Below are 22,649 nucleotides of genomic sequence, written 5' to 3'. Positions count from 1 at the left end.
GAAAGTTCTGGCCTGTCGCCTAAAACTAGTCATCTCTGCTACAAATATAGCCACCTCTTAAAAGACAACCTTTTGGTAGTGTTGTGGTAAATGCAGGATTCTCCTAAACTTGAATACCACACAGTTTTTTGAAATGTTAAAAACAATGTTTTAAAATGTTAAAAAGAAAGAACAGGTCTTTGCTACATAGTTGAAACATAAATATTTCCCAATTTTAAACATAGGGAGCTAACTGATGTATACCTAATTCAGCCACTTATCCATCTAGCTCAGTATTGTCAACACCGGCACTCAGTACTACCCTATTCCAACAGATTGTTCAAAACAGACCATTTTAATCTCATAGATTGTGCTTTACAAACTTCTAGGTAAAACAGCCCTCCTCTCTCCCTCCATCTTTTTCTTCTTAGCTTCTAACCGAAAAGAACAATTATTCTCTGCCAATCTTGGCAGAGCAGAGAAGCTTCTTTACAGCCAATAAACATTAATCCCCCCCCTTTGAGTGGTGTTTTTTATCCAATAGAAATTAAGTATTCTCAATCCCTTCTGCTGTTCCATCTCCTCTTTATCCTCATTAAGTGGTCCACCAACCCTCAGAAATTTTCAAGGGACCCAATAGTGGGGGGGGGGGAGAGTTTGGAAACTACTTATCTAGCTCAATCAATAATTCAAATTTACTAGAAAAGCAGACAACATTTATTTTGAATTAGAATATATACTGCATGCATACTAAAACTGTACACAACACTTTTTGTAAATTAAAAAATAAAATAGAAATAATTTTAAAAGCAAAATTAATGCTTACTCTTTTTCATTCAAATGCTAAGAGCCAAGATGCTCCTGGAGGTAGAATTCTGGAGTAGAGATCTAGTTTCAAATACATGCCAGGTCATGAATTCTCCAAGTGGACTTGAACAAGCCACCAGTTGTCAGTATTCCACTTGTAAAATATGAGTAACAGTGACCTAACTTAAAAGTTTGTTGTGACAAAGTCGCAAATGGGGATTTAAAGTTCTCCCACCATCAAGCAACACATGATGAGCTGGACACTCCACTGATATTGCTAGACTTGCCTACTCAAACGCATGACCCACTAAGTTCACTGGGGCTTACTCACAGGTAAGGAGGTATGGGATTGCAGCAGAAATGTTTTGTAACACTCACAGAATCGTCATACAAGATACACTGGATTCTTTGGAGTTTGTGCATGCATGCTCCCCAGTGTAGTGACAGGAGAACTGAACATCAAGACTGCCGCTTTTGATGAAGCCAGTAGCAGCTCTTAAAAGTTCCCTGTTGCTTTGTTCTCTGCCTAGAAAGGTGGCTAGGTATAGGTGTCCTAGTTTGATACTTAATGCTCTAGATTATTTGTTAGAGTGCACAGATGACCAATGATAAAGCTCAGAACCCCTCCTCCCCAATGCAAAAGTGAGCACTTGTGACTTTTTGCAAAAGTGCTCTGAAACAGGTTTCTTCCCATTTCATTCCTCCTGCCAAGTGAAAAGCTGGCAAAAGGACTTACAGGCCTAGTTTCTGGTACTACACAAGACCCCACGGTGCTTACAAATGATCAACAGCTGGCTGGCACTGTGCAGAGGAACCCCACACAGTCACTTTCTCTCATCGACTATCAATCTCATGACTGCTATCTGCTAGAGAGTCGCAGCTTTGGCCTTATCTATGGGAGAAAAGAAAAATGTTAAAAACTGGATACAGTATATATTCTGTCATTTATTTTTATATTTATTATATTTAGTGGTTTCCAATTAATACCTTTTACCAGCCAAAGCCAACCAAACTGTTAGAGGAGAAGACCTAGCATGTTCCTGATTTATCCCCTTGTACTCACTACAGGTTAGAAGAACACACATTTCTAAGCTGCCAGTAGTGTGTGCAAGGGAATAATTCAGGTGGAATCCACATACCTTTGAAATCGAAAGCAGAAGCTCATAATGCATCTGGAATCTGCTCTGAAATTGTCAAGTGGTTACTGCAGTTCACAGCAGGCAAAAATACCTGGGATTCAATAGATTTAGGTAAATATATTTAGACCATAAATTTTAACATATTTATTAGAAAGACAGTTCCATTTAAATAAATGGGACCTTCCCCCAAATGTAAGGCTTGTATGTTAGAAATTTCCACTGGACAGCACCCAATAGGCATCCTTCAGCACAACTCTTGCAATACATGATGTCCAACAGCTAATACCATACTCAAAGGTATTCTTCCACTTAATTTTGTTTGTATGTTCATTAGTGAATTCTTAATGTTAATTAGTGAATTCTTTTTTATTTTATTATTTAATAAATTTCTATACCACCCCTCATCTGAAGATCACAGGAAAGTTTAGAATATAGAAATGCAACAAAAACAATACCCTCCCACAGTTTAAAAGGCCACAGAGTGTTTAATTAGCCAAGGGTCTTGGAGAAGAGGACTGTTTTTGCCTAGTGCCTAAAGATATCTGGTGCTTAAAGAGTGGCTGGGAAAACCCAGCCAGATGGGTAGGGTATAAATAAAGTTGTTGTTGTTGTTAAGCAAAGTGCATCAGGCAAGCCTCCCTGGGAAGAGGGGAGCCACTGCAGAAAAGGCCTGTTCTCATATTGCCACCCTCTGGACCTCTCATGCAGTGGGTACATGAAGAAGGGCCTCAGAGGATGATTGCAGAGTCCGCAAAACATTACTTCCATCCCTTCTCCAGACTCACCTTCACTTTCCTCCTTTCACCTCCCCTTTTTCACCAGGGCCAGCTCTTAAGCAACTGTTTGTCCATTTTGGTCTCCAGGGTAAAAGAGAACCCCCTTTTTCTGGATGTCTGTGCAGGCAAATAAAGGTTTCTGTATACTTTTAGGCTCATTAAGAGGCTTCTCCTCAGCAACAGCCTATGGGTGGCAATGTATATTACTGTGAAGGCAGATGTGAAGAAACTAGATTTTAAATAATGACATGTGGCCATGTCAGCTGCAGGTAATCAGTTCCTAATTTTAGAATACCAACCCTGTTGACATCCACTTTGCTGATTAAAACCTTCTAATCAGCCCCTCTGGCCTATATGACCTGATAGAAGATGGCTGATTTTGCTTATTAACATTCCAGGAGCCTTCTCCTGTTTCTCCAAGCCCACATTTCATATAAATGTAAGTACGGAGGACTTCTGGAGGCTTCAAAATAAACAAAGATGCTCTGATAACAGGAAGAATATTACATCTGATACAATCATCCTTATGAGGATTTTCTGTGACTACATGGCGGTATCTCACCCACACATTAAAAAAAATAAAAAATGAGGTGATAGCTTGGTTGTACAAGAAGAAAGCTGCTATGCCCCTCCCTGCACATGGCCTTCAAATAAATAATAAATAAAAAGTACCAAATATTTGGTAACAATGTCATCACAAACAATATCCTGTTGGTACCACAGTCCATCAAGCAAACATGATACTAATTTATGAACTAGGTCAGGAATATCATGTCCCCCTCCCCTGTCCCCCATACAAGATATACATTGCACACTCAGAAAATAGAATATCTCCATGACAAAGGTGCTCCTCTCAGGGAAACTGGCCATACCATGTACAACATATGAGGGGAAATGTGCATTTATTGCATTAAAAGAAAGTAAAGAAAAAGATCCTTAAATATTACTTGCACAGTTGCTTTACACAGAGAAGACGTTAAAAATCCGTCCTTCAACAGGGAAGGATATTCAATTTATAACACTTTAGGGCCAGTAAAAAGAAGATACTTTCCAATTATAGTACATGAAACCAGCAGTATTTCCTACACAGAAGAATCTGAAAGCAAAAGCGTATGCAAAATATTCAATTTTCTGGTTACGCAGAACAAGGCAGAATTTCCTCAGCAGAAATAGTCTTATACTGTAAGATCTCTTTTTACAAAATGATAATGCTTTTGCCTACATTGCACAGAAATAATGCATGGAAGTGAATATACTACCTAGCTTTTGGACTTGGCAGATCTGGACTTGGCAAGCGTGCATAGCTACAATCACACTGCACACAGAAAAGCCCCACTAGTGCGGCATTTAAAACCAGTAAAGTATTATGGATGATACAACTCCACAACCAAGCACTGTACACTGAGTGCTCTCTCCACAAGACTGTCCACTTCTGAAAATGCTTTTTGTTGTAAACTGTCCCGTGATTCTTGGATGAAGGGCAGTATATAAATAAAATAAAATAAAAATAAATAGTACTATTCCAGAGTCTTTCCCAATGCCTCCTGCTTCTAATCAAGAGGCTCTGAGAAAATCTGAGGTTCCCAAAGACAAGTGGGAGGAGAGAAGAGGGAAGAATCTATGCATTATCTCCCACTCAATCAGTTGTGGAAGTCTACAAAAGCAAAGGCATTTATGTGCTTTTCCTTTGACTAGTCTTCCTCAAAGACTGGAGGAAAGGAAGCAAAATTTGTGATCCTACTTTTAAAAGTTGCTTTCTCTTCTCTCTCTCTCTCTCTCTCTCTCTCCCCCCCCCCGCCCGCCAAAGCAACTGGAGCTTCCAAGTACAGTGGTACCTCTGGTTACGAACTTAATTTGTTCCGGAGGTCCATTCTTAACCTGAAACCGTTCTTAACCTGAGGTACCACTTTAGCTAATGGGGTCTCCCCCTGCTGCCGTGCGATTTCTGTTCTCATCCTGAGGTAAAGTTCTTAACCCGAGGTACTACTTCCGGGTTAGCGGAGTCTGTAACCTGAAGTGTTTGTAACCTGAGGTGTTTGTAACCCAAGGTACCACTGTAAATGCTGCTTGCTTCCAGGGAACATGCACCATCGCAATTTACTTTGAATGTATCAGTTTAGGGCCCCCTTGGCTATCTAAATTTGTTTTTGGATGGGTAAATCTTTGTATGATCTAATTTAGTATGGAATACACAGAGTTCAAACTGCAGGTTTGTTTTAGTATAATACTGTAACATATTGTTGAGGAGTGCTCTTTTTATGAGGAACTTGGGATTTGATCAGCTTGAATAAGAAGCTGATAATGCTACATACAGCTTGGTTTGGTTGCTTTAACTGGGTTTCATCCATTAGAGGAAACAAATTGAAAAACCAATTTCACCTCAACACATCTTGTACAGAGACACAAAATATGCCCAATTGTTTAACCAGTATTCCATGTTGTTCCAAGCTGCCTGATTTATTTGGGCAATTTCCTTCTGAATTAATAACATGTGTTATTTATATCAATTTATGACACATGCAAAGAGATGTGAAGCGCATAATGGATTAAAAAAGAAAAGGGGGAAACTACCAGCAAGGTTTAATACCATTTTGTACATCAAGCTCTTGAGCTGTGAAATCGTGATTAAGATTTAATGCAAAGTACTTTCTGAGGCCTCAAAGTGACAAACAACAAAGAACTGAGAGCCATGGCCATATCACAGCTGCATTTCAAGTCTTGGTTAGTTGGTGAACATTATGCTCTGCATTTCACACAGCTGATGTTGATTGGGCAGATGCTAGGTGGATAAATTTTACTATACCTGTGTATGTTAATGGGGTATTTGAGCAGGCTTCATTGTACCTACTACTTACTATACAAATGATTTTTTCATGATTCTGTCCATCAGAATGAGGAGCAGGTCAGATTTTTTTGTCTAAGAAAAGGAAACTGAACAAGGCCAATATTTCAGGACAGCTGTAGCCCAGATGCCTTTGTAGCCTGTGAAAGCTCAGAGATCTTGCCATCATCATATCTTTACAGGGCAGTGACCAAATCAATTGTTGTTGTTTAGTTGTTTAGTCGTGTCCGACTCTTTGTGACCCCATGGACCAGAGCACGCCAGGCCACGCCAGGTGTGGATCAATTAATTAAATCAATTAACAAAGACAAAAACTACCTATTCGAAGAGGACCATCAGAGTTATTTGAATGACTATCACAAGTTATTTCCTTTCCTTTCCTTAATATATGACGAAGATAGGGCACCTTCAGTTTATAAGCCATGTGGACTCTGCTCTTCAGTGTTCCCCAGCTGGCCAGGATATAAAAAAAAAAAGTAGGCAGGACCACACCATGTATGAGAGAAACCTAGAGCAGCCTTATTATATACAATGGCTATCGGGACCGGAATCCGTTCAGATGCAATGCCAGCACTGGAGATATGTAGCTATATCAGGGTAGAGGATAAAGGCGTTGCTATTAATTCTAGGATAAACAATGACTTTTGCAATGGTCAAATAAAGGTTAAAGGCTTCTCCATCTTCATTGCTAAAGATAAAGGCCTAGTTGCTTGATATTCTTGACTTTACTTTTCCTCTTTAGAAATTTAAGCACCTGGTAAACCACAACAGACGGTTAATAAGCTGTGCAGCCTTTTGCAACATCTCCAACCTTCAAAACCTTGTTGCAGAAGTGACAGGGGAGAATGCACAAGCAGAGGTGCTTCCAAGCAACAGCTGATGTTTTTTAACACTACGGTAGCACTAATCCAGGCTTCCTCAACCTTGGCCCTCCAGATGTTTTTGGCCCAGAAGTCCCATGAGCCCTAGTTAGCAGGACCAGTGGTCAAGGATGATGGGAATTGTAGTCCCAAAACATCTGGAGGGCCAAGGTTGAGGAAGCCTGCACTAATCCCAGTCCTGTTCAGTGCTAATTGTGCATTACTTAGTCCCCATGTAAATGTAATCTGTCCATAATTAAAAGAAAGAGTGGGAGTCTGATCAGAACTAAAACTACAGCAGAGTTACAGTCTGGACTGTTTGTCTTGCCTTGGTAATGGACTGGATGAGAGACAGTAAACTGAAGCTCAATCCAGATAAGACTGAGGCACTGTGAATGGATCATTCCCTAGGCTGGATGGGTGGAAGATTGCCTGCTCTTGAGGGGGTCACACTCCCTCTTAAGGAGCAAGTACGTAGCTTGGGGGTGCTTCTGGATCCACTACTGTCACTTGAGGCCCAGGTGACCTCAGTGGCAGGAGTGCCTTCTGTCAGCTTCAACTGGTGGCCCAACTACGCCCCTATTTGGACAGGGATAGCCTAACTTCTGTGGCTTATGCTCTGGTAACATCTAGGTTGGATTACTGAAATACATGGGGCTGCCTCTGAAGACAGTTCAGAAACTTCAGCTGGTGCAAATCCTGGCACAACTGCACTGGCTGCCAATTAGTTTCTGGGCCCAATTCAAAGTGCTGGTGTTGCGACTTCCGGGTTTAGCGCCATCGGCAATGGCGGATTCCCTCTGAGCTGTTGGGACCCGCTCCGTGGAAATCAGGTCAAACCGCTATGGCGAAGCGGAGACCCTTTTTAAATCACAGGCGGGGTGAAGCCTGTGAACGTGGGGCTCGGCGGGCACCTTTTGTGCCCCCCAATTTGCAAGGGGACCCGATTATGGGCTCCGGAGCGAAGCGGGCGAGTGGCGTGGTGCTGAGAGCAGAAAGCTACCTCCACAGAGCGAAGCCGCATAGCTGTTGCCGGAGAGCGCTGACTTCTTCCTGAGACAATTCGACTCAAAAAGCAACTACCTGTGAGTAGGATTAATTGGAGAAGGCAAGGGGGGGGGAAAGGACTTTAAATTTGGCACCGAAGCGGGAAGGTATAAACAGGAAGTCTGCCTTCCGCTTTTGTATATAGATTAAAGCAAAGAAGCTGTAACCTAAAGCGGATTTGAAAGGACTAAAACCCCAACACCCAAGTAAGTGATACCCTCCTTTGATGCAGGAGAAGAGGGGGGAGAGAATTGAACTATGTTTACCTGCAAGAGAGAGGGAAGGAAATAAAGATCTACTGCTCAAAACCTGGGAACGAGAGGACAGTTATGATTATTATTTTACTGTTAGGCTGTCTGTCAGCATGCATTTTGCTATGTTTTTACCATTGATGTTTTGTAATGTGTTTCTAATGTTGTACACTGCCCTGAGAGCTTTTGATAAAGGGTGATACATAAATTGAATAAATGATGGTGGTGATGATGATGGATTATTCACTGGATGTCCTTGAGTTCTAAGCATTACAAAATGGGGGGGGGGATTTTTCTCTGCCCACATTCTGTTTGCTAATACTTCCATGGGAAAAATATACCATGCATATTTTTATACACCTCTATCATATCCCATTTCAGTTGCCTTCTCTCTAAATTAAAGAAGCCCAAATATTATAGTGTTTCCTCATACAGGAGATGTTGCATCCCCTCAATCATTTCAGTTGCCCTTTTCTGAACCTTTTCCAGCACTGCAATCTCTTTCAATCTGTTCCTCTGCCAGCCAGCACAAGAAACAAATGGGATTCACCAAAGAGAAGACAAAATTACATTAATTGCACCACCACTGCTGCTGTTCTAAAGAGGGGACTTGTTTTTAAATGGAAATTTGAGTGCCCTATCACTGTGAAGCCAACAAGGCAGTTGTGAAACTGACATACAGTGGTACCTCGGGTTAAGAACTTAATTCGTTCTGGAGGTCCGTTCTTAACCTGAAACTGTTCTTAACCTGAAGCACCACTTTAGCTAATGGGGCCTCCTGCTGCTGCCACGCCACCGGAGCACGATTTCTGTTCTTATCCTGAAGCAAAGTTCTTAACCTGAGGTACTATTTCTGGGTTAGCGGAGTCTGTAACCTGAAGCGTATGTAACCTGAAGTGTATGTAACCTGAGGTACCACTGTACCTCCCTCCCCACCTGCTACACACACCTTGCCCATTACACTGGCAAGTTGAATGGAGGGTGGGGAAGGCAATGATAGACGCGCTGGGAGATGACAAATAACCAGGGTTGCATGCTGTCACCGGCCACATCAAAAGCTGCACTTCAAGACTCGAAGAAATAGTAGTGTGCTCCCATCTGAAAGCTTTGTTCTGCAGTTGTGTCCAAAGCGCTAACATTTCCTAAAAACTGGAGAAACAACTGCACTGCAAGACACCAACAGGAAAAAGATATGAATGCAACCGTGGTGGGGAAAGATGTCAAATGATTTTTCAGGAATTGTTCCATGGGTGAATAGTAGGCGAGTGGTGAAGAATTTCCATGCTTTCTAAGCCTCATGTGAAGGGGAAACATACACACCTGTTGATGTTGAGGACTTTGCATCTAAGCTATTGCATTACTGCCGTGCAGCTGGCGCTCTTGTCACCCGCTAAATGCAATAACGTTATCACTTCTTATCTCTTCACTAATACTTCCATGGGAAAAAGCAATTCAGTCTAGAGAAAAGAGCATGGCCAAATTGCCTTAAAAGCCTTGGGCATGGCTTCATATTGATTATTGCCAGCAGAACTTCAAAAAGCTTTACCAAGTTAATACATTCACATAATTCCTTTGCAATGGACAAGCTGTTTCAAAGCTGATGAATCACATTAATGGCACGGTAACAATACGCAGCAATTCAAGAGACTGTTGAAGACAGGAAAGTTCCCTAATCATACTTAATGCACAGCATTAATATCCCAGGATCATATTCCAGGGGATTGTTACTCATATAAAATGAAAAGGAGCCTTGTTTCTCAGCCATAGCCATAAAAAATGGCTGCTGAAACCCCACATGGCATTTCAGCCCCGACTACTTCACAGCTGGCAGCCTACAACTGGCACCATCATTGCTAATCAGACTTTTTGCTAACCAATAATGTACAGCAGCAGCAGCCTTGCCAAAGAATATTGTATCCCTGATCACCAGTGCAAAGCAGGGGACAGGAAAGGCATGCAGACATACGCAGAGAATCATCGGTTTATCTGATACAGACCCTATCACAAGGCTGGGCAAGGGACCTTGAATTAGGAATCTCTTTCAGTTTAGAGAATACTTTTATTCTGCCATCTGAAGCAAGAGAGATTGGGGGAAAGAGAGAGAACATAGGAATGGCAGAAGGAAGATATTCAACAATCAGTGACAAAACATCCCCAACCCTGGAGAAAGGAGAAGCACCCCATATTGCCCAGGCAGTATTCCAGCCACTCACAGCATGTTCAGAATCTGGTAATTCAAGGCAGAATGTGACAGTGAGAATTTCTTATTTATTTGTAGAAACAAATGAACAGCCATGACCCAAGTTCCCTACAAGGAACTAATTTGTTTGTGGGCAAGGGAACTATGGATCCTAGGTATTTCGCTTCAAAACTATGTAAAGAGGCATAATGCCAAGGCCCCAAATTAGCACCCGGCACTTCCAGTCCCTTCACTTCCAGAACGTATACAGGAGGAAACTAGCAGTCAACTCACTAAAATGGGAAAGTAACGGCTGGATTTACTTAATAAGCTGAGGCAGGGAGAGGGGGGAGAAAGGGAAACAACTCTGGTAAAATACAATTTAAGGCAAGTATTTAACCTTAATCCAAAAAGGAGGGATGAATCTCAATAAAATTCAGACTCCCAGACGGTGAAGCTGCTGCTGGATAAATGCTACCAGGTTAGGTGGTTTCATTTTTCTCCTGCTCTCTTAGGTTCTGGATGATTCTTTTTGCTAATTCTCTCTGTCGCCTCATCCACCCTCTTTACCTCTTTCAAATGTTCAAGCCTCCTTCTCTGAATCTCTTCAACTCTCATTTCTTAGAATCTCCTCACCATCTCCTAAACCACCTGCTACACAAAGTGCCTTTTAAAGGGCAACCTACCGCAAGAGAATGGGCCTTCCACAATAGACCATTACACAATTGTAGCCTCTGCTTTTGTACAACACATACACAGAAAAACACAATTTCTTGCTGCAGACCCTAAGAGCAAAGTACCCTTTTTTCATAGCTTTCCTAGAAATAAGGAGCAGGGGAGCAAACAACACAGAACTAAAGAAAATAAGGAAAATCAACTGAAACCTTCAATATGCTGCTTCATAACATCTGGAACAAGATAGCTGGTGCACAGCATAGGCCTTGACATGCCCAAGAAAGGATTATTCGCCAGCCATTTAGAATTGGGTAATTAGAGATGTATATTAATTACCGAGAGATTTCCTGGAAGCTGCTATATATTGCCAGGAGTCTTGAATCTTGGGGAAGCTATGGGTGAAAGAGCTCTGGGTCAGAACCTAAGGCAATGGTTACAGAGTTTTCCCAGGTGCCTATCTAGATGAAGCAACGTGGGCAGATGTAAGCTATAAGCTTGAGAGATAGGAGGTTACTCTAAGTACCTAATGCCACTTGGGAGAAAGCTTTTCCACCTTTTTTTTCAACACTTGGATGAATGTTCCTTTCACGGGGTAACGTATACCAGATAGTACAGCTGGTATTAAAACAGTTTTCTCTCCCCCCCCCCAAGATACATTAGGAAAGCAGTCCCTAAATACATCTGTTTGCTTGAAACATCCTAAAAGGCAAATTTTATTACTCAAGAGTGACAGATATACCATTTCTGTTTACTCCATGTATGTGCATGTATCCACTCTTTCCAATGAATGATCAATTTTGCTTCATTCTAACTACAAAGCGTGTCAGACGATGTATTTATCAATAGCCAGAAAACAGGGTTTGGGGCATAATTCTCTCACAATTGCTCAAGCGATGTATACAATTGCTGAAGCAATTACTTCCTTCACTGTATGTTCTACTTTCAGTTCCCAATATTAAGCTTTGATTTTCATTCCTATTAGATTTATGACACCAGCTCTATGGATTCTGGTGTTCTAAGCATACCTAGGACAGGTTCTTCATATTAACACTTTTCAAACCTATTGTCAACTAAGGTCAGAAGCAAAAGGACATGCAGCTATAGTTCTGCCCAATCCGACTAGTTCAGCTGTAAATGGAATGTAAAAGGAATGTGTAGGCATCCAACCTGGGCTTTGTGGCCCAATATGCTGTCACTGTGGAGCATGGAGGAACAAGTGCCCTCTTTAAGTAATCAATCAATCATTTTATTTGAATGCCACCTGTCCAAAATTAAAACCATGCTCAAGGCAGCTTACAACTTATAAAAACTTACACAGCTACAAACATACCAAAAGTAGTCCTAAACAATAAACAAAACATCAGAAAGCAGGCAACAAAATTTAACAATTTCTACATAAGTCGTAATATCCAAAATAAAAATACAAAAAATTAACAGCAACAACCCCCTCTAAATAGTACCCCAGCCCAAGATTCTGTTCAGCAGCCTCTTCTTTTGTAGCTGGAGTCAGTCAGGGCCCCACCCTCCCAGGTCAGGTCCTGCAAGGCAGGGAGGAGGTCTTTCAGGACTCAGTCAAGGTAATAAACAGGCAACAGAAGACTGGGACAATCTGGTTAGAGGCAACCCTGCTAGGACTGGCATCACCCAGTATGAATGCTGGGGGAGATAAGCTAGAGGCTGCCCTGCTGTTCCTAAGGCTCTTCTTCTCTTGCTGTTCCTGCCTGTTCAAAGATTGCTCTTAAAAACCCATCAATACCAAAACCTTCAGCTTCTCTGCTTTCCCGACTCTCCTCCCTTTTGGCGTTTCTAGGCTTTCACCCTTGTATTACCTTACTATCTAATTGTTCTCTCTTCGCTTTTGGATCTTAATTCAGTTTCTGTTCTCCCCTTGACACTACTATACTGGGAGTAACTGGCTTTCCAATTCCAACTTTGCCATTAGACTTGCTCAGTAAGCAGCAGCTCAAGTAGATGTGAGTGAACTCTACCCTCAAACTTGTAACATCTTGCTCTAGCCTCCTCTAGCTTTAGGTAAGTCTTTTTAAGAAAGAATTTATATGTTGATTTGTAAGTTGGTTTTAAAAGAGGGTTTTGCTCTAGATTTGGGGGTATAAACACTAAATACAATTTTGGCAACATCTGGCACTTTCCAAGAATGGTAGTTTTCTGCATTACCTTCTACCAATAAACATACTAGGATTTGGCACACAGTATTGTGTTAGACCACTGACAAGTACCTGCTTTTCTTGCACAAGATATAATACCTCATTAAAGAGGTACCAACTTTTAATTAATCTGAATAGAATTCTCATGGCATTGCATCTTTGTGGTCACTGCCCTGTCTTTCTGCTATTGGAAAATTCTCCCTTTGTTTTTAATGAAATTCTAATCTGCATAAGTGAGAGCAACCTTTTTTACTACAGCACACAGGGAATGGAACTCCTGCCATCCAGAGATGTGGTTGGCTCTCTGTTTTGAAAGCTTTAGATGGGCTTTCATTCTCCAAGCATTTCATAGTCCATTTTTCACACAATGCTAAGCTAAGCCAAACCAAGACATCAGTGTGAGTATGGAAGACATGCAGTCTCCTCAAGAGAATATCAGGGACACTTTGTTCCTCCTTTGGTCTTGCTGCTGCTAACTAAGCCATGGTTTGCACTAGACTGTCCCTGACAAACCACAAGCTGTAAACCAGAAAGGTAGAGCAATACAAACCATGAGTCTGGGTTCAGAGGGCATGTTAAGCCAAACCATAGCTTAGCTCACAGCAGCACGACTGGAGGAAGAGCAAAGCAGCCATAATCTCCTCCCCAGAAACCTGTACACTCACACATTCATGCTAAGCCGGGTCAATGCAGATTAGAGTTTTTGCATTCCTGCTTTTATGTGGAATTGTTTTCATAAAATCAAAGAGCTGAGTGTAACCTTGGATGTCATCTGGACCAACCTCTGCTTGGCCCAGGATCTGTTGTGCAGGATGCAACTACAGCACCTCTGACCGATTTGGCCTCAGCCTGAATACCTCCAGCGACAGAAAACCCACTATACCTCTTGAGGTAGGTAGACTGTTCCACTGCCAAACAACTCTCATCATTTTAACCTCCTCTTGGTTTTATAATACAATATTGACCTCAGATATTTTGGGTTAGTTGTATTTATTAGGTTTTATATATTTTGGGAACCTTGCAAGCCCCTTTGATTTATTTATAATGAAGAGCAAGGCAACATTTTTAAAGTCTACCAGTTGTGAGTACTGATCTAGAAGTGCTACTTGTTCAGGATTAAATAATACAGAGTACAAGGGTATGCGGCAGATGAGATAAAGGAAACAGTGTGCAGTATCAGGAGCTCAGCCACTAAATGGTTTTACCATCCCATCGCTATTCAATGGCCTGCAAGAGGGAGCAGAGGTTTCTTCTGCCTTTCTTTCCTTGTATGCAGAACAGACACCACACTTTGGGAGCTATTATTTTGATTGCAATATGAAAGAGTCCAAGCTTTAGATGCCCTTGACATATAATTGAAATCCTAGCCCAAACAAACAGGCACGGTAAGCAGCAGCTGCCTTGATCTAAGTGAAACCACTTGACGCAAGTACATTTTTCACACATCACTTTCCTTGACGAAGCCCTCGCTTAACTTCCAAGCGAAAGCAAATTGTATCCCTGTGCTCATGCTTTGTTCAGGTTCGGGAAGAGCGACTCACCTGGTCGGCTGTTTTGACTAATAAGCACCTACTGGCAACCAAACAGGGAGGTTTGTGTAAATTGAAAGAGTTGGTTGTTATAAGAACATAAGAAAAGCCTGCTGGATCTGGTCAATGGCTCATCTAGTCCAGCACCCTGTTCTCACAGTGGCCAACCAGATGCATGTGGGAAACCAGCAAGCAGGATTTGAGCACATGAACACTCTCCCCTCCTGTGGTTTCCACCAACTGGCATTCAGAAGCATTGCTGGAGGCAGAGCACAGCCATCAAGGCTTGGAGCCATGGATAGCCCTCTCCATCATGAATTTGTCTAATCCCCTTTTAAATCCATCTAGCCAATGACTAATAAATGTGGGCATGTGGGCTGGTAAAATGATGTTTATGGACTAACATGCAAGCCTGCTTTCTTTTGCATCTTTGTCCGAGAACGTTGGCTTTAGACTATGTCTTTCAGTCCAACAAATTTCAGTGCTTCCCATCAAAAGAAGAGCAATTCATGTACTAAGCATCTTTTAATAAGCTGACCCACAGCTTGAGTGCTCCTACAGAACAACAGTGGCCTGATACACCTCTAGAGAGGTGATGTACTATGTACTCACTGATTCTGAGAATCTAATGAAATACCAAAAGGGATAGAATGCATTTGTTATTGCTCCGCAGAGAAATACATTTGAATGCAGTTGTACTAGGTTTTTTTAAAAGTAATGTTAACTACAGAGAGAAAAAGCTTGGCACAATGGATATCCTTTAAAAAGGGGGGGAGAGAGACTTTAGGCTTGTGGGTTCTATCTTCTTTCTTTCTTTCTTTCTTTCTTTCTTTCTTTTAGCATACCACCCTTTATCTGTAGATCTCAGGGCAGTTCACAACCTATTTTATTAAAACTAAAAGTCCACCAGCCTGAGCCAGGTGAACAAAACATTGGCTGGGAAAGGCAACACACTCATAGAATGAAGGAACAAGACTGAGCTCACAGTCCTGGTTTCCCCCTCCCAAGATTTCTTCATCTCAGCAGCCTAATTTAGAAGAGAGGGAAGCCTTTTGCTATTGTCAAGAATCAGAACCCTTCAAATTGCTTCCAATCACCCAGAGATCTACCAGAAGCACTTCTGCTCACACCCACCGTAAACGACACCAATACTACAATTATTCCCTCCCAAGTCTTCTAGAAACAATAGCTAAAGGAGCTGTCAGAAAAGGTATGGCCATACACTAAGTGGAAGAATAGAAGCATCCCCACCCCATTCACCCCCTCTTTTCTTCCCAAACTTATACTGCATGCAACACTAATGTCTCACAACAAATGAAACTGATCTGTAGAAAAAGCAACTTGAAAAAGAGATAATGCACATGTTTTTGTAAACTAATAAATCTTTAATAAAAAATATTTTTTTTTAAAAAAAGAAAAGTTATGGTGACCTCCCTTCTATAAGAGGGGTTCTGAGTGGGACTGGCCTGCAGCAGCAGGGGTCAGGAGCAGATACTGCACAGTAAGAGCTCTCAAAACAAACTTGCTGGACCCCAAATAAACCCAAGACCCAGTACCTTGGTTTTCAAATAGCTTAGTTCTCGAACGTTTTGGCTCCTGGAACGCCACAAACCCAGAAGTGACTGTTCCGGTTTGCGAACTATTTTTGGAAGCCAAATGTCCGACGGGGCTTCCGTTGCTTCCGATTGGCTGCAGGAGCTTCCTGCAACCAATTAGAAGCTGTGCTTCGGTTTTCGAACGTTTTGGAAGTCAAACGGACTTCCAGAACGGATTCCATTCGACTTCCAAGTTACAACTGTATAGGCAATATATTTTACTTGTATGTATTTATTGTTACATTGCGACCCCATCTTTCCTCCAAGAATCTCAAGATGGCACACATGGTTCTCCATCCTCTCCACTGTTTTCCTCACAACAACCCTGGGAGTTAGGCTGGACTGAGAGACTGGGACAACGTCACCCAGTGAGTTTAATGGCTGAGTGAGAATTTGAATGCTGGTCTCCCAGGTCTGAATCCAGTTCTCTAACCTCTACAGCTCTCTCACTGCACCTCTCAAGGGGAGATGTGTTTTAAAAAACCAAAAAAAAACAACAACCAAAAAACCCATAGCTGGCTGCCCATCTGTTCACCCAGTAGGAATTAGAAAATATAAAAAGTGAAATGTGTATTTGCAGCCTTCCCAAGGTGTAAGACAGGGCTCAGGTGTGAGCATGAACAGCACTCAGGATCAACGTTTCCCTTTCTTTACCCGTGCAGTTTGTGTGGGTGAACCCCGGAGAGCCCCAAGCCGTTTATTCCCCTGAGACCTTGCTCCATCACTACCAGAAGCAGAGAGCTTAGTCTAAATCAGAGTTATATTCTCTACCAATCGTCAAGAAGTCTCCTTGCGAGGAGAGCTAGACTCATCGGCTCCTGGGAAAAGGGCTCATGTCAAGCAATTGCTCAACCTAGAAAACGCACGGCAAATGTCAAAACACATCATCCTTCGCCTTTCCACCCCCACAAAACAAAAGAATAATCATTCATCTGAACACACATACCAGAAAAACCCACACGCAACTCATTACGGGGTCACCAGCAATTCAGGACTCTCACAGTGGGACACCCACTTCGTGTGTGTGTGTGTGTGTGTGTGTGTGTGTGTGTGTGTGTGTGTGTTAAGCTCAAAATTCAATGATAAACTGGTGCTAATGAGATATTTTAACAGAAGGGCCAGGGAGTGGATTCCAGTGAAATATGGTTCAATTTTAATAAAGACTCTTAAAATAGCTTTGCAGTTTTGAAGCTGGCGGCTCGTCCTCCTACACAACGCATTATCCAAAGGGGTTGCCCATTATTAACTCCAGCAGACTGGAGTACTAACTCTTAAATGCACGTCCTTCTTGTCAACACTGCAGCAGGAGCTGGGTTATTTGGGGGTAAGATTAGCTACTCCCAGGCAGTTTTCTGGACCCCTGAATTTGTTGCTTCCTCGTCTGTTTCTCTTACTGCTCCTCAGCAAAGTTTTTTCCTTTCTCTAGCTAGTTCTCCCAGTAGCTATGCTCATCTCTCCTTTAAAGGAGAAGCAATGGCCACGGAGAGAGGGTGACAGAATAGCCATCAACGGTTAGCTTTTCCTGTTCTTCCATACTTCATCTCATGCTACTTTGTTCCATTTTGGACCATAATTCGGCGGCATAGCATCTGCCTTGTACACAGAAGACGATCCCACATAGGGCTGGGAATGTCCCCAGACAACTCCTGCCAGTCAGTGTAAACCAGGGGTAGCCAATGGGATGCCCTCCAGACACTGTTGGACTACAATTCCCATCAGCCCCAGCCAGCATAACCAATGGTGATGGATGATGGGAGTTTTAGTCCTACATCTGAAGGGCACCAGGTTGGCTGTCCTTGGTGTAGGCAATGCCAAGTTAGACAGACCAATGGGTCTGACTCCGTATAAGGCAGCTTCTTATGTTCCTACATAGCTCAGTTGGTGAGAGCATGGTGCTGATAACACCAAGGTTGCAGGTTCAATTCCCATGTGGGACAGCTGCATATTCCTGCATTGCAGGGGGTTGGACTAGATGATCCTCAGGATCCCGTCCAACTTTACAATTCTATCATTCTACATTGCTTCATGCAGCTTTTTCTGTTATTTCAGGATTGGACTGATGCAGAAAGGTGGAAGCCCATCACCACAACTAGTGGCCCAGCGAGAAATACATGCGGAAATAGGTAAGGAAAACCCAACTGTTTCCCAGTGACTCGCTTGCTGCCAGTCCTCCTATTTCCTCTCTCTCTCTCTCTCTCATATCAAATGATTGAATGACTACTGCAAACTTTAATTGGTTTAATCAGTGGATTAATCAACTAAAGCTTTAAGATCAATTTTAATCAGTGAGGGCAACCTTTAATTGCTAGGGCTGATAGTTAAAGACACACTTTTTGAGGCTATTTTGATTCTGGTGTGTTACTGTAACATAGGAAATGAAACAAATATTAAAAGACAAGTCTTTCCTTCAAATTGCGATCAGTAGATTTTGTTTATTAAACAGTAAGTTGTTTCACAGTTCCTTTAGTATCCCAAAAAGAGATATTTGATATGTTCTAGAGGTGTAGCTCCATCAATTTGTTGCAGCAAAGACTAACACACTGCTTGTGGACCGAAGTGTACTTTGTGAGATGCACAAACTGTGAGATCCTTGGCTGGCGTATTTTATACAAAACACAGGAACCAGTATGGTATAGTGCAGGAGTGGGGAGCCTCTGGCCTGTGGGCCAATGCCGGCCCACCAGGAGGTCCAAGTTGGCCTGAAAAGCCTTTCCCCTCCCCCCAACCATGACCTCCTGCGGGGCAGAGTTCAGTCCAGCTGGGTGCTGCTTCACCCCTGTGTTCCTTGCAGGGAACATGCTGCTGAAGTAGAGTCCACTCCCCACAAGCACAAGTCATCATGATGCCAGATGACTGGCAGGTGGGTAGCCCCACCCACCCGTCAAAGTTGACCTGTGGGGGTGGAGGGAGATAAACATAGGGCCCACAGGGCCCAAAAGGTTCCCATTGCAGTATAGCGGTTGGACCCATACTGCAGAGAGTCTGGTTCAAACTCCTACTCAGCAACAGAGGACACTGGGTGACCTTGGGCCTATCACTGCCTCTCATACTAACCTACCACACAATTTTGTTGTGAGGGGAAAGGAAGAGCAATGTAGGCTGCCTTGACTTCTTGTAAGGAAAATGTTAGTAAGGCGTAAAGACAGAGGCATCAGGCAGGGAGAACATTTCATGAAGCAAGATTATAGGGCCCAACCCAACAGGTAAGTGAAACACGTGATCTTTTTGAGAGGGCAGCTGCTTGCCCCATCAGCCTCCCCCGCCCCAACTGCCAATGTACAAGTGGCCACATACCAGGCTGGGCTACACATTCATCCCACATGAGAAAAGGTCCTACAAGCATACAGCTGTGCATACAGAGAGCACCTCCACATGGGAGAATGTCCTCTGGATTACTCAGAATCCGCCCCCCATGTGGAATTCTACATGCATCATGCATTCATTGGTACATGTGTGCATATATCCATGTATGCTGAATGTGCACATGGCCAGAAGGAGCATAGCTCTGGGGTACGTAACTGGTAGGAGGCAAAGCCAGTCCAAGCTGCCCTATGGAGACCTCACGCTTTCTTCAGATGCATGTGGGGATATATTTGAACCCCGTCCCTGAAACAGAAGATCAAATCAGAGTAAGCAGCCTAGTCCCAATTGGTAATGAATGGGCAATGCAACACAAATAGTGTACACTGACATCTAAAAAGGTGTTCGAAGTGAGTTAGTCTAATGGGTAATGGCTAAGTATGATCATTTGCAGATTTTACAATAATTCCAGTTTCATGCTAGAGAATCTCTTTGAAACTTTCTTTTTTAGGTATGGCAGCTTTCAAGTCTGCTAGAGAATGCCCAAGGGGATTGGAACATTTCCCCACTATTATCAAAGTGTTGGCATCTTTAATGACTGGTTTGTTTAACTTATTCTCTTTGCACTGAGGCAGTCTGGCTTGTCCCCTTGAAACAGCAAACGGGCAAACTGATGAGCAAGACTGATTATTTATTGATTGTTTGTATTTATTTATTAAAACACCTCTTAAAATTATTTCTCTGTTATGTGAGGGTACCACAGAGGCAGGAAAAGTCAAGGTCTCAAAATGCTATTGTTTTATTATTTTTTAAGCCTGAGAGATCAACATTGGCCTTGCACCAAAAGGAAAATATGGGTGCCAGGCAAGCTTCCCTAAAGAGATAATTTTATGGAACAGATTGGGAAACATCTGGCTATCCAGATGTTGCTGAGCTACAACTCCCATCATACCTGGCCATTCTTACTGCAGCTGATTAGAGTTGTAGTTCAGCAAAGTCTGGAGGGCAAACTGTTCCGCACGCCTGCCATATATTACCAGTTTAGAAAATGTGGTATGGCTTATGTTGTTGGCTCCTGTGCTTATGCCATAATACATTTGTTAGCCTTTAAGATAGTACCAAACTATTTTGTCTTTGAGATACTGAGTTTTGCATAAAATACATATTTAATACATCAAATTAATGACTGGTCTGTTTAAAAAGGATAATATTCATCAAATAAAAGCTATTTGATCAAAAGCTCTCAGTTTAATATGACTAAGTCTATGGGTGCCATATATGTTACGTGCCATGGCATTCTCATCTTACTTTTAAATGAAGTTTGTGGCTCTTGGGGCTATCAATAAAAGCTGAAGAGACAATCTGAAATGTAACAAGATCAGACACTCGTTCTTAGGATGCTGAATTGCCATAACACAAAGGACAGCTTGCTCAAATGTAGCTACAAAACAGTGCGCTAGGAGAGGTAAACCCAATCTGCACGTGCAGCTTTCCTAATTTAGGATTGCTATCTGTGACATTATCAAATACTGCAATTCCCAGTACTGACTCTCCCCACCCCTTCAATCCTCTGTGAACACAGCCCTTAAATAAGTCGCAGAAGAACAAGCTCTCTGTCCTGTTCACAAGCAAGATTAGGTGAGGAACCAATATTGTGGAATGCCCTCTCAGTGGAGACCTGCTGGGCTCCCTCTCTGCCTGTCTTTCAGTGGTTAGGAAGTGCTTTATAAACATTCAACCTAATTCTTAATGCATGATCTTCTATTCAAAGAGTTTTAAACCTGCTATAAGCTAGAGATTTGAATTTTTAATAACTGCTCTCTTCTGAATGTTTTCCACTGTTGTCATTTTTACTGCTTACAGCGGATTTAGTGTTTTAATTTTGTTTATTCTTGCCTTGATGTATTTTGATCCTTTTTACCGTAAGTCACTTTAATTGTTCCTACAGAAAAGCAGGATGTAAATAATAAACAAAAACGAAAATAAACTAAACTGAAAGGCTTTGTGCGGTGCTTTTATTCCACACTGGACTAAAGGTCTTATTGGAACAGCACTGAAATTTTGAAACTTCTCGGGTTGCTGCCATACCACAGGTCAGAACTGTGGCCTGGCGTGGCAGTCACTGTATCTCAGTTTTGTTGGCACAGCAAGCTATTTGGATCGGGCCATTAGAAACCAAAAATGGAAATGAAAAGACAATTTTCAGGGCATTATCTACTCATCGGCAAGTCTACTCAGAAGAAGCAAGTCACACTGAGTTCACTGAGCTTATTTCCAGGTTGAACTGGAGCCCATAGGTGGTATTCAAGTAAGTAGTTCTGTCAGCGCAAGGATTTATATTTGTGCCACAGAACCTCCCCTGGGGAGAGTCCTGAGGGCTAGAGAGAGAGACCTGGGGGCCATATTTGGTCCACAGCCTTAGGTTTCCCACCTCAGTCTGCACTGACTGGCCACAGCCTTTAGGGTTACAGACAAGGGTCTTTCCCAGTCCTGCCGCGAGGTGCCAGGGGTTGAACCTCAGACCTTCTGTACATGAAGATGCTCTACTACTGAGCTGCAGCTCTTCCCCACCAGGGCAGTGTGATCAAACCACTTAGTCCCAAAGCTGCAAAAGCAAGGACCTTTACACTGCCAATCAATGTATATGGTACTGAATGAGAAAGGCAGTGGTTTGACTCAGTATAACATAGGTTTGTATGTAAGAGATAAATTAAAGTACTGGTGAGGCACACAACGCTGCCCTCTTACAGGACTTTACATCCTTTAAACCAGTCTCCCCTGCTCTTGCGTCCTCTTGTTTTGGACTACAGTTCTCATTAGTCAACATGGCCAATGCCTAGTGATGACTGATGCCAAGGTTCAATGTATCTGGAGAGTACCAGGTTGAGGAAGGATGGTGTAAGTTAAGCAAACTCTAAATTACAGAGCTCTCTCCACATCCCATAAATATTCTCCATTTCATTTTTAAAGCTGCTCAACATATAAGGCTATGTAGAATCACATATAAGAAAGTTAATAGTAACTATTACTCACTCTTCTAGGTGTTTGACAGTTGCCTTCCACAAAAGTTGATTCGTACATACCAATTATTTTCTGAATCACTCAATTGAAAATTGCTCTACGCAGCATTTATGAAGTGAAGATTGCCCATCATAACGGTGACAGAGAATAAGTTAAGTTGTAATTTTTTTACTTTTTTTACTGGACCCATGAATTCTGATATTCTGCAAGATTTCAACCCTTTTCCTGAATAGCAAAACAGATTCATGACAAAAAAGGGGGGCAGATTTATTACCCAGCCAACTGGTTAGGCTGCCCTGTGAGCAGATTATGGCGTTGGCCACATGAAGTTCACTTCAATTTGCATCGCTGTGAGCTTGCTTTACATTTGCAATAAGTCACTAATTTAATATGGCAAGCCCAGAAGGATGTGCTGCCACTGGGGCAATTTAACAGCTTCCAAGGAACTACTTGCTAACACATACTGGCCCTTCATTTGGCAAAT

The 22,649-nt window shown here is 42.3% G+C and overlaps 1 protein-coding gene across 4 annotated transcripts in view; it reads right to left on the bottom strand.

The window, feature by feature from the left end:
• TULP4 (TUB like protein 4) overlaps positions 1-22,649 on the bottom strand; it is a 93,757-nt gene that overhangs the window by 67,606 nt on the left and 3,502 nt on the right. The window contains exon 1 of one of the 4 annotated variants that reach the window (XM_053382272.1): positions 1,926-1,992. The exons of the other annotated variants lie outside the window; for them this stretch is intronic. The gene's annotated coding sequence lies outside the window, so the exon portion shown is untranslated. Of the gene's footprint in view, positions 1-1,925; positions 1,993-22,649 lie in introns of those variants that run through there. 4 annotated transcript variants of the gene reach the window in all.

Source organism: Podarcis raffonei, chromosome 3 (genome assembly GCF_027172205.1).
Source record: "Podarcis raffonei isolate rPodRaf1 chromosome 3, rPodRaf1.pri, whole genome shotgun sequence".
Lineage (NCBI taxonomy): Eukaryota > Metazoa > Chordata > Lepidosauria > Squamata > Lacertidae > Podarcis > Podarcis raffonei.
The sequence above is the reverse complement of the archived record's forward strand: the minus strand, read 5'-3'. Positions and strand labels throughout refer to the sequence as shown.